This window comes from Palaemon carinicauda, chromosome 10 (genome assembly GCF_036898095.1).
Source record: "Palaemon carinicauda isolate YSFRI2023 chromosome 10, ASM3689809v2, whole genome shotgun sequence".
NCBI classification, from domain to species: domain Eukaryota; kingdom Metazoa; phylum Arthropoda; class Malacostraca; order Decapoda; family Palaemonidae; genus Palaemon; species Palaemon carinicauda.
In genome coordinates this window covers 66,888,055-66,900,554 of record NC_090734.1, presented here as the reverse complement: position 1 = coordinate 66,900,554, position 12,500 = coordinate 66,888,055, and the positions used below count along the sequence as shown (strand labels likewise).

The 12,500-nt window shown below is 37.3% G+C and overlaps 1 protein-coding gene across 1 annotated transcript in view; it reads left to right on the top strand.

Moving 5' to 3' along the window:
- The window catches only part of LOC137648625 (colorectal mutant cancer protein), a 369,887-nt gene that overhangs the window by 226,685 nt on the left and 130,702 nt on the right, over positions 1–12,500 (top strand). The window lies entirely within an intron of this gene.

Genomic DNA, 12,500 nt, shown 5'->3' with positions numbered 1-12,500 from the left:
ATCTGACTAGTGAGCAATCTGCAATAGAAGTCACATCTTTTTGTAGTTATTTTATCTCATTCATTATTTTTCATTCCGTTTTAGCCATTTATATACCATAATGGTCATGGTATTATAAAAAAAAAACAGTTATTTCAATGATTCTGACCTAATATACGTATGCTGCATGTTTATGAACTGGAATTTTGTAATAAAAAGGATCAAAACGAAGTTTCCAGTGTATTTTAAGACAAGAACAAGAAGAGGTAGAGAAGTTTCGAACAAGAGGAGGTAGATATTGTTACTTATAAGCAGAACTGGATAAGGCTGTTCTGTTTGCTGGATTCAATTTGCTTCTATGGTTCATTAATTATGAAGTGAATATGAGGAATTATATCCTTACTTCATTTTGGAGTATCTGAGAATAGTGATACGCTGCCTGTCTTAGTTCTTTTGGTTTAGTTTATCATATTACATTTTTCTTGATATGAAAAAGGCACGTCCTTTTATACAATTGTGAAGTCGACTTCTTTTTATGTTAACTATTACTGACTACTAGACTTCTGAGGCTAATGTGGTTGGTACTCTGGTGTCATGTATTATTTGCCTTCAAAATGTTAGGCAATACTATTCACAATTGTTAAATACTTGAGGACATACTAGCCTTTGAGGTAAAACCTCAAACAATTGATGAACCCTTAGTAGCAGTAGTAATAGTTGTAGTAGTAGTTATTGTTATTAGCAGCAGCAACATAAGCTACATCCCTAGTTGGAAAAGGAGGATGCTACAAGACCAATGGTTCTAACAGGGAAAAACAGCCAAGTGAGGAAAGAAAATAAGGAAATAATTAAGATACAAGAGAAGTAATGAACAACTAAAATGAAATAAAAACAGTTACAACATTCAAGTAGATCTTTCGCACAAAACAAAAAAATACTTATGTCAGTCTGCTCAACAAAAAAACATTCGCTGGAAGTTTGAACTTTTGAAGATCCACCGATTCAATTACCTGATTAGGAAAATCATTCCACAACTAGGTTGGAGCTGGAATATAACTTCTAGAGTATCATGTAGTATGAAGCCTCATGATGGAGAAGGCATGACTATTAGAATTAATTGCATGCCTATTATTACGAGCAGAAGGGTACTGTTCGGGAAGATCTGAATGCAAAGGATGGTTAGTATATGAAAAAGCTTATACAGCATTCATAACTAACTAATTGAACGATAGTGCCAGAGATTGAGAATACGAAATTTTATATACTATAACTTCCTGTCCAACAAATTAAGATGAGATTTAGCAGATAAAGACCAGACAGGAGAACAATACTTGAAACGCGACAGAATGAGATAATTAAAACACTTCTTCAGAATAGATTGATCACTGAAAATCTTAAAAGACTTTCTTAATAGGGCAATTTTTGGAAATTGAAGAAGATATAGACAGAATGGGTTTCTCAAAAGTAAATTTGCTATCAAGAATCAACCTAAAATTTTAAAAGTCATACAGAGTTAGGAAAACATTATCAATAGACATCCGGATATTGACCCCCATATACTGAAGCCTTGATGAGGATGGGGGCTTAGGGATTAGCAGCTGGGCTCTAATGAACAGTTGGAACTACTTTCCCACTGGACCTCGGTGCCCAACTGTTGATCCAACTAAATCAGTCAGCACTTTCTCTTTTCCTTTTGGTTATTTCTTTTTTTCTCCCATCCCATCCTTTTAGGCACGATATTGTTGACAACTTTGGCTGGTTTGATTATACTTTGGCTGCTGCTTTGGATTTGGCACAGTGTGGAATAGACGGCATTCCATCTGAACATGTGCCAATTTGGACGCCATCACCCTCTGGCAGATCCCATTGGGTGCAGACCAAGTCTGTTAAGAGTCGAGCTCCAGTGATCCGGTTTTAAGTCACCCATATTTGCGGGTAATGGGTGATGCCAGGCATTGGAGTCGCCGGTGGGAGGGGCTAACCACCCCCACTGACCAGTGTACGCCCACCTTAAGAGAGGCAGCCCCTTCTCTAATAGAGGACTGGTCCCTGCTGAAGCTTCTTCTCGTGTTGGGCCACATGGGATAGGAGGACTGACATCCTCCGATAAGAGGTGGATAACCCGGCTTGCCTTTTCAAAAACACCAACCCTCTGTTGATGACCTGGAAAATACAAACATGGACCTCGGTACAGACAGCTCCAACTCGTGTTCTAATATTGTTACATTAGAACCTTATTCACGTCATGTGAATAATAAGAAAACACTAGAGAAGAAGAAGAAGAGAGAGAGAGAGAGAGAGAGAGAGAGAGAGAGAGAGAGAGAGAGAGAGAGAGAGAGAGAGAGAGAGAGAGAGAGTAAAAAATGATGACAGTACAGAAAGATATAGAAAAGTAGAAGTATTACCTGGTCATTATGAAGTAGTGTATTATGAAATTTATTTTATCTTAGAATTTGAAAATGGAAGAAATGAGCGTGTAGACATTTTTAAAGCTAATAGGGAAATAGTTACTTTATGTGGAGGGCAGCTAAAAATTCTACCCCAGGGAAATGGAAGTCTCTTGATAGAGACACTATCCCCATTACAAGGTGAAAGGTTAAAAACACTTACAACACTGGATGGTCATAGTGTAGAATGCGTTTCGCACTCTACTTTCAACCAGAGTAAAGGTGTGATATATGCTCCAGAATTGCTGGATATAGAGGAAAAAGAAATTGAGGATGAACTGGAAAGTCAAGGAGTAGTAAAAGTAGTCAGAATGAGAAAGAGAGTTGGAGAACAGCGTATTCCTCTTACTACTTTGATTATAACATTTGATCAATGCAGATTACCAAATGTTATAAAAGCTGGTTGGCTATCTTTGAAGGTAAAACCATATATCCCTTCACCATTGCGATGTTATCATTACCAAATGTATGGCCATTTAAGCCAGAAATGCAAGGAAAAACTGAACAATAAGCCAGCTGTTTGTGCCAACTGTGGAAAAAGTAGTCATGGAATATGCATAGAAAACCCTAATTGCATACATTGTGGGGAAGCACACCCAGCTACATGTAAAAGGTGTGTTAAGTTTATTTTTGAAAAAGAAATTCAGGCCAATAGGACCATGGAAAGGGTTACTTTTAAAGAGGCTCGTAAAAGAGCTCTTGAAAAGCAGATAAGACCAGGGCAACCTTTTTCAATGGTTCTGAAGAAAAACTTGCCAAACCACACAGACGAAAATTATATCTCTACTTCTAAGATAAAGAAACAAATGAAAGTAGTGATAGAGGTTGAAAGTCCCATCGAAAATCTATCTCCATAAATTGTAGGAAAATCAAAACAGATACCTAAAGATCTGAAAGTTATTCAAAAGCCAACTACTCCGATTCTGAACAATAGTACAAACCTCTCTCAGGCCGTGTCCTTGCCTGATCTGATGGAGGTTCCACTTGAAACCAATTTACCTGGTGAACCTGTAGTGGGGAAGGTGCAAAAACCTGACAGATCACAACCTTGTAATCGAAAAAGAGAGAGACCTCCATCTCTCTCGCTTCCTACCATAAGAAACATTAAAGTCACGACTTCAAATAAATATCATATCTTGTCTGCTGATGTTTCTGATCAACTAGAAGGTAAATTGAACCAATCAGAAATTCAAGTTGAGGTCCACCATCCTCCTCAACAATTAGATCACAAAGAAAAAGAGGAACACAAAACCCACTATATCAAGATCCTCTCTAGAGATACCACTGGGAAATATTGTTAGATCAAATATTGCCAATGGGAAGACTTCATCTAAGGTGTCCTCCAAAAAATAAACCAGAGTTTAAGGGCGAAATATGAACAACTTAAGCTCCTCATACATGAGCACTCCCCTAAACTGTATATCTACAAGAAAGCAAGCTCGATGCTAATACTCCTTGTCCTCGAGAGTATGTTAGCTATAGGACACCATATGATCAACGAGCAGGGAGCCATTGGGGAAGTCTTATATACGTTCGTCGAGATGTTCCCCAAATATCTTTGTCTATCTGTACCCCTCTGCAGGCAGTGGTTGTACAGATTGATGTAGGGAGAGAATACACAATCTGTTCGCTTTACTTGCCTCCAAATGATAACATCTCATATGATAATATAGTAGAGATGATTAAACAACTCCCACAACCTTTCCTCTTACTAGGAGATCTTAATAGTAGACATCCTTTACGGGGTGATGTTTTGGCAAACGCAAGTGGTAATATTATATCATCAATTTTAGAGAATGAAGATGTCGGACTCCTTAATACAGGAGAGCCCACACATTTTCATGTTCAGACAGGTACCTTGTCCTGCATTGACCTATCAGTTGCAAGCTATAACTGTCTTCTCGATTTTAATTGGAGAACATTAGATAATTGGCATACTAGTGATCATGCACCAATCATTATAAACACCAACAATGGTCCACCTTTACAGAGATCGCCTCGATGGAATCTTGATAAGGCGGACCTGGATAGATTTCGGGAGTTAAGTGAAATTGAAGTAAATGCAGAACAGTTTGAAAGTGTTGATGATGCCATAGACTTACTTAATGGAACTCTTCACACAGCAGAAGTCAATTCCATTCTCAAAACAACAGGGATATTCAGACGACAACCAGTCCCCTGGTGGTCATCAGAACTAACTGCCCTGCACAGAGCCACAAGAAAGTCTTTAACTCGATTGCGCATGCGCCGTACGGAGGAGAATTTAGTCATATACAAGAAATGTAGAGCACAGTTCCGTCGTGCCATGAAAGAAGCTAGGCGCCAGTCTTGGATGTCATTTGTTTCCTCCGTTAACAGTAGAACACCAACATCATCTGTGTGGAGGAAGGTCAAAAAGATAGCGGGCAAATTCACCCAAAACCCACCACCAGTGTTAAAGGTAAATGACCAGTATACGACTGGAGCAACCGAAGTTAGCAATGCCCTGGATGACCATTTTTCAAATGTATCGTGCAAGTGTGAAGCAGCTCCTGGTCACCAGTATAGGAGCATTGAAGAAAAGAAAGTTTTAAATTTTGCAACAAGAAAGCAAGAGTCATACAATTCTCCTTTTACTGAAAGAGAATTTGATTCTGCTCTTGCTACGTGTAACTATACAGCTCCTGGACCCAATGGAATTCCATATACAATGATTAAACATGTGCCTTTTAATACAAAGTTATTCATTTTAAGCATTTTTAATAGAATATGGCATGATCATAGTTATCCAAGTGTTTGGGAACTAGCCATTATTTTAGCCTTTTTAAAACCCGGTAAGGACAAGTTTTTAGCAGCAGATTATAGGACAAATTGCATTGACATCTTGTTTGTGCAAAATCATGGAGAAGATGGTCAATGTATTTTATCACCCATTCAATGTGGATTCAGAAAAATGCACTCAACGACTGATGTGCTGATACGACTTGAGTCCTCCATTTGTGAAGCCTTTGCTTCCAAACAGCAGCATATGACAGTTTTTTATCTTGAAAAGGCATATGATACCACATGGAGATATGGTATACTTAAAAGAATCCATGAGCTTGGATTAAGAGGAGAGCTTATGACATGTCTGTTTTGACGTTGTTACTTATTTTAGAATGATTTATTGTTAATTTGTTCTCTTCATTTATTTATTTCCTTATTTCCTTTCCTCACTGGGCTATTTTTCCCCATTGGAGCCCCTGAGCTTATAGTATCTTGCTTTTCCAACTAGGGTTGTAGCTTGGATAGTAATAATAATAATAATAATATTTATTCAGTCATTTCTTTCACATAGAGTTTTCCAAGTGAGAGTTGGGGAAACTCTATCAGAGAGTAAGTGTCAGGAAGAAGGAGTTCCTCAGGATAGTGTGCTGAGTGTAACCCTTTTTGCACTAGCAATTAATAGAATATCCTCAGTCATTCCCCGGGATGTTCTTGCAACATTATTTGTGGATGATCTCTCCATATCATTTGCTGGAGCAAGAATGGCAATGGTTGAGAGAAAAATACAACTCTCTATTGATAAAATTATCCGGTGGGCTGATATGAATGGATTTAAGTTCTTGACAAGTGAAACTACAATTGTCCACTTTTGTCGTATCCGGGGAGTACACCCAGACCCTGATATATACATCAAAGGTCAACGGATCTCATGTGCAAGTGAAGCTAAATTTTTAGGGTTGATATTTGATTGTAGGCTTTCTCACTTAAAAGCATTAAAAGCTAAATGTGTTGAGGCTCTGAATCTTTTAAAAGTATTGTCCCATACATCATGGGGGACAGACCACAATACTATTTTAAAATTATACAAGGCCTTGATTTTTTCCAAAATTAGTTATGGATGCGAACTATACTCCTCAGCCACCCCAAGCCAGTTAAAAATATCATCATGCTGGTATTAGATTGTCCACAGGAGCATTTAGAACCTCACCTATCACAAGTCTCCTTGTTGATGCTGGGGAGTTGCCTCTAGACCTTTACCGAATGTCCTCTATTATGTATTCGGTATTGGTTTAGATTGCAAAGACTCCCTTATTCTTTAGCCTTTCAGACTGCAAGCCTTGTAAGGCACTCGACATACTTTGAGTTGCACCCAAAATCTCCTCAACCTTTTGGGTTTCGGGTGAAACAATTATTAAACAATCTGGATATAATTAGAATTAAGGTGCTTCCATTCAAGGTATCATCAACGCCTCCATGGAAATTACCTGGCGTATCTTTTTGTGAATACTTTATTGGAGTTAAGAAGAATATTACTGACTTAGAATACAGATCTCTTTTTATGGAATATGTTGCAGAACACAGGGGATTGACATTTATATACTGTATACTGATGGCTCCAAATCTGATGCTGGCGTTGAATTTGGAGTACATAGTAATAATTTTAATTGTAGAGGTGCTCTTCCTCTAACAGCTTCCATATTTACTGCCGAACTATATGGCATACTAACCGCTATTGAGAAAATAGTTTTGGAAAAGGAGGGTAATTTTACAATTTTTAGTGATGCAAGGAGTGTTCTTCAATCTTTAGAAGTTTTTGATTCTAGTAACCCTGTAGTTTTAAAGATTTTAGAATGGCTTTTTATTATTGGATGAAAAGGTATAACAGTTCAAGTTTGTTGGGTTCCAGCACATGTAGGTGTGTCTGGGAATGAGAAGGCAGATTTACTGGCGAAGAATGCGACATCCGAGTTGCTTCAAAGGAGGCATCCCATTCCCTGTAATGATTTCCTACCTTACATCAGGAAATTGGTTTGTAATAAATGGCAACAGCACTGGGATAGTCTAGATGACAATAAAATGAGGGAAGTAACATATATCACCTTGGAGGTATAACATGATACCCCGAAAATGGGAGACGACTCTTTGTCGTGTCCGTATTGGTCACCCACGGTTGACACACGAGTTTCTGCTGAAGGGCCAACACCAACCGTATTGCGAGACTGTTTAGTACCTTTAACAGTGAAGCATTTGTTGACCAAATTCTGTAATTATGATAACTTAACAAATAGATATCTATTTGAGGCTCGAGGTGAGGATGGCAGGTTCATCCTTGCCAAGATTCTTGGACATGATGTGTCCTACTATGCAAGCGGCCTTTTTAGATTTATTTCAGAAGCAAGTCTTCTGAAAACTATTTAACTATTATAATGACTTCTTAATGTTTATGGTTTTAATTGAATTCTCTTTTATTATTCATATATAATAAATGCTATCGGTGTCAATGACCTTAGATGTCAAGATGCCAGAAAACTTTCAATCAATCAATCAATCCAGATATTGAGGAGCATGTGTTCTCGACCTACTTACAACCATACTTTGAGTTTAGTTAGGGTTCAACTTTATGCGCCATAATTTGCACCATATACTAATTTTAGCTAGATCTCTAATAAGGGATTCAGCAACCCCAGATCTACTACCAGGAGATGGATTTGATGTAAAGAGAGTAGCATCATCTGAATATGCAACGAGGTAGTTTTCTAGGCCAAACCACATGTCTTGTGTATATAGCATGAAGAGTAATGTCTCAAGAACGCTACCCTTGTGGAGGATTTATTTTTGTTTGTGTATTTTTATTTTTTGCCAAATCCTGAGATAGAGAGAGAGAGAGAGAGAGAGAGAGAGAGAGAGAGAGAGAGAGAGAGAGAGAGAGAGAGAGAGAGAGAGAGAGAGAGAGAGAGAGGTAGTTAGTGTATCGATTGTTTGTGGTGAGAAAGACTCTTGGTATAAATGATATAATACATCAGGGACAGGCTGCTCATTCTTCCTTACTAATGAAATTACGATTTCCTAACAGCCTAATTCAATGGCAAAATCCAAAGCTCTTAAGCCATAGTGATCGATAGGACAAAAGATTTAACCACTCCATATGGTGAGTATTTAAAAAAAAAAAAAAAAAAAAAAGGGAGGCCTTTATATTTGTCTGGATTTCGGTAGATTGAACAGGAATAGAAGTTGTTATGCCTGCCACAAACTTTTATTACACTTTCAGACCTGATATTTCCTTATACAACAAGAAAAAATTATTTCATATTCCTGTTTGAAATTCCATGATGGAGAAGGCATTACCTGTTATGTAATACCAAATACTGTACAGGAAATCATTAACAGTTATGTATCACTAAATACTGCACAAAAAACCAGTTATATAACATCAAATGGAAAAAATAGTATGAACCATTTTAATGTAAGGGCCGGAAAATATGTTTACAAAACTGCACGAGTCAACTATTTATCACCTTTTTAATAACAGTATGCATTACTGTAAAGTATTTGGCTTTACAGTGTATAACTTAATTTTTTCATTTAAGATGCATTCACAGTTGTGTAAGTGTGATTGCATATGAACTGCAAAGACATAAAACCATCAAGTTATATAAGACCAAATATAGCACAGAGGAGGGTAACTCGAGACTGCCACTATTACTAATTTTTTGGTGAATACTGCAAATGCCTTTTTGTTTTGTCGATCGAGGCCTGATCTGTATTTGATGTCACATAATAGTGTTTTAATGAATATTAGGCCCTCCTCGAGAAAAAAAAAATTTTTGCTGGTAGCCATGCAAAGAAAGTTAGTTAGATAGTACTTTATATAGTTTTAATTATGATTTACTGTTAACCTACATATGACAACTTGCTTTTCATATAGTATGTAATCTACCCGTTAGTATGTTAATGTTTTAGTGACTATGTATAGTAGTCCCTTTTTATGACACATTTTCAGCCTAAATTGTGTAGGATAAGAGAGCAAGAAATTTGTAGTCATCTTAAATTACTCGCACTTTTTATTAATCAAGCTAGCAAGTTTATTGTAAAGGTCAAGGTCCATAAAAATCTTATGACACTCAAGTAGCCGAAGGAAACCTAGCAAACAATATATTTCTTAAAGAAATAAATCAATTTCTAGTTATAGAGAATGCCTTGATGGAGAGACTCCATTTCAACATGGAATCTCATTTCCTCGTTGAAGGACTCTCGAAGTTAGGGAATCTTCTCACCCCATTCGGCTCTAAATTTCTCTCAATTTCTGCTACTCAATTTGACTCCAACCTCCCAATTTTATGAACTTTATCTCATCTTGATATCCTTACTGTTTGAGTAGTATTTTTATTACTTTATATATATTTTTATTATCTATTTATTTATTTGGTTTCTCAAATGGGGTGGATATTTCCACATTCATTATTACTGCCGCTGAGGTGAATGAGAGAAGGATCACGGCTGGGAGGTGTTTGCATTCAAAGCTATATGTGAAAACATTGGATGATCTCAACCATCCCAAAGATGGTTTGGACCTTTTTAGGCAGAATTATTCTCTGGGGTTGAGTCATCGGCATCTGTGGGTGGGGTTGGATCTTATCCTTGAGGTAGGATTCACGGTTTATGGCTGAGAGCCCATCATTACAGATAGGGAGGATGATTCCTTATTTTTTGGTCTCAGTTGTAACATATGAGTTTAGCTTACACCTATGCCTCTATATTTGTTTTGGTGCTATCTGATGGGTGCGGTATGGAGTGGACCATTCGGAAAGTATTGTATACTCTTGCTGTGCCGATGGTGAACATGGCAAATTTCTCTTCCAATGTTCTTGCACTCCCCAAGAGCGATTAGTTCACCAAACTTTCAACTGGTCTCCACAAGTCATTAGAAATGTTGGAAGACCCAGGCCTACATGGCTAAAGATTATGAAGCTTGAAGTAGGAGATGATGAATTGAGAAATATTGATTTAAAAGCTTAAGAGAGAGACGACTGGCAAAATCTAACCGAGGCCCTTTGCGTCAATAGTTCTAGAAGGAGATGATGACATATGATACTTTCTTAATATTGGCAAGCAGGTTAATCAACCAACCAACTAACAAGCAATCGAACAAACATCTTTTGAACTGCGACCTCCCATCCCCTGGATATGCTGACTCCCCCTTTCCTGGAACTATTGACGACCTTTACTAATTCAGTAAAAGAATGTTGTTGACCTAAGAACTAAAAAGAACCACTCTTCCACTGTTCACAATACGAGTAATTTGGCCAAAACAAGGAAACTGAGAATCCCTCTTGTTACCCATATCCCATTAGAGACAAGTTATGACGTGTTATTTAAAATATTTTAGTGCTATGTGCTAATACAAGAAATAAGATTGAAACTAGAAGATTAAAAATAGATTCTTAGATATCGGATAGTAATCATGACGAAGCATTTAATGCAGTCTGTAACATAACTTGTAGGTAGGTTTGTTAAAGAGGTAGATGTGGTTATGCCTTCCCAGAGAAAGCCAAAGTCACCTATGTGGCTTGTGCTCAAGCCAAAGGGGATATACAAAATTACTTTAAAATTTGCAAGTTACTTCAGAAGAAAGTAGGAATCATCACACCTGGAGATGTATCTTGTTTTGGAAATAAATAGCTACCCCATCCATGCCAAATCGTGCACACAATCTTTTATTTTATCTAATTTTTATGTGATCTCTTTTAGACCGGCAAGGAAACACTAAGGAGATATGTTTCTTTAATAAGAGTTTGCTGTACAACTGAGGGGAAGATATGGATTAACAATATTAGTTCCACGCAATTAAACGAAATTTATTTACAAAGAACTCTCACTTGTTTATTTACCTATGAATTCAATTACTCATACAATACAATTTCCTAAGAAATCGTTGCATAACAAGTAAACAAGTCTCAAATATCGGCATATGGAGGTATAACACCCACCATCTCCTAAGACGTATATTATGATATAATCCCTGGCGTTTGAAGATCATTCTTATTCATATGTATTTTTTTTTCCATTTTACTTGTAAACCAGCAGGTTCTTTTATATACTGCAGACTGTAATGGGAACTTGGTGTATGCAAGATTGATTTGCTAATAACCTCAGCAGCAGAATTATTTTGTGACCTCTACATATCCTTTAGTTTATTATGAGTATTAGTTGCATCAAGGGTTGATCCATATACTGGTAAAAAAGGGCGATGCTGCCTCAGGAACTTTTGGTCTCTACGCAAGCTACACCCACGGCCTAACTTTGAGATAATCTTACCTGGATCCAATGCCAACAACAATACCTCGGTGATTTCAGAGTTCTGTGGTGTGATATTGAATATCAACATAACTACAGTACTCATTTTCAAATGAGAAATGGGTCTGGCAGTACTATTGTATCGTTGCTTGGCCGGTTTTTGCAAATACTCTGCCTTGACATCACATTCCTCTGCTCTCTTTTGACACTTTGGCAAATGAGCAACGGTATGTTGGTGTAGAAGATCTGAGGGGCTAACCAAATAAAACATGAGCTGGTGACCTACCATCAGTACGCAGTGTAATTCTAAGCTCCAACATTCCATATGTAAATTCATCTGCATTTAGGTTCCCATTCTTTACAGTAATCAGAATCAGCTTCTTGACAATTTTTATTGATGCTTCTGGATGTCTGTTTGCTGTTGGATTATATGGCAAAGTAATGGGATGTCCTACTCGTCAGAGAAGTATGAAATGTCTCAAAGCTGATGAAACAAACTGTGGTCCTTCATCAGATTTCAACAAAAAAGAAACACCAGTATCCGAACGTATAGGCCTTAGTGACTGTATTAGATTGACTGTAGAAGCTATACCCGGACACAAAGCACATGGTTATCTAGACAACCTGTCGACATAAGCTAGATAAGTACGACCCATAATATGAAAATAATCTGCAGGTACAGATTCAAAATCTGTACTTGATAAATCCTCTTGCCATTGAGGTTCATTTCTTTGATTTGGTAGAAGAGGACGGCATTTGATACTAGAAGAAATAATTTTCTCAAAATCTCTGTTAATTCTAAGCCAATAAATGGTCTGTGTAGTCTATTCCCAGAGGACCATATAGAAGACATTCAAGCATTTCCCATTGAAGAATCCTGGGTTAAGGAGTCTTGCTCCATAAACAATTAGGTCATCATCTGCTGCAAGCATATCACATAAATTCCAGAAAGGCCTGAGTTCTACTTCCAAATTACGGCAGTGTTCAGGAAATACTTTCATTATAACTTCTCAAAATGAATTGTAAGATGCATCC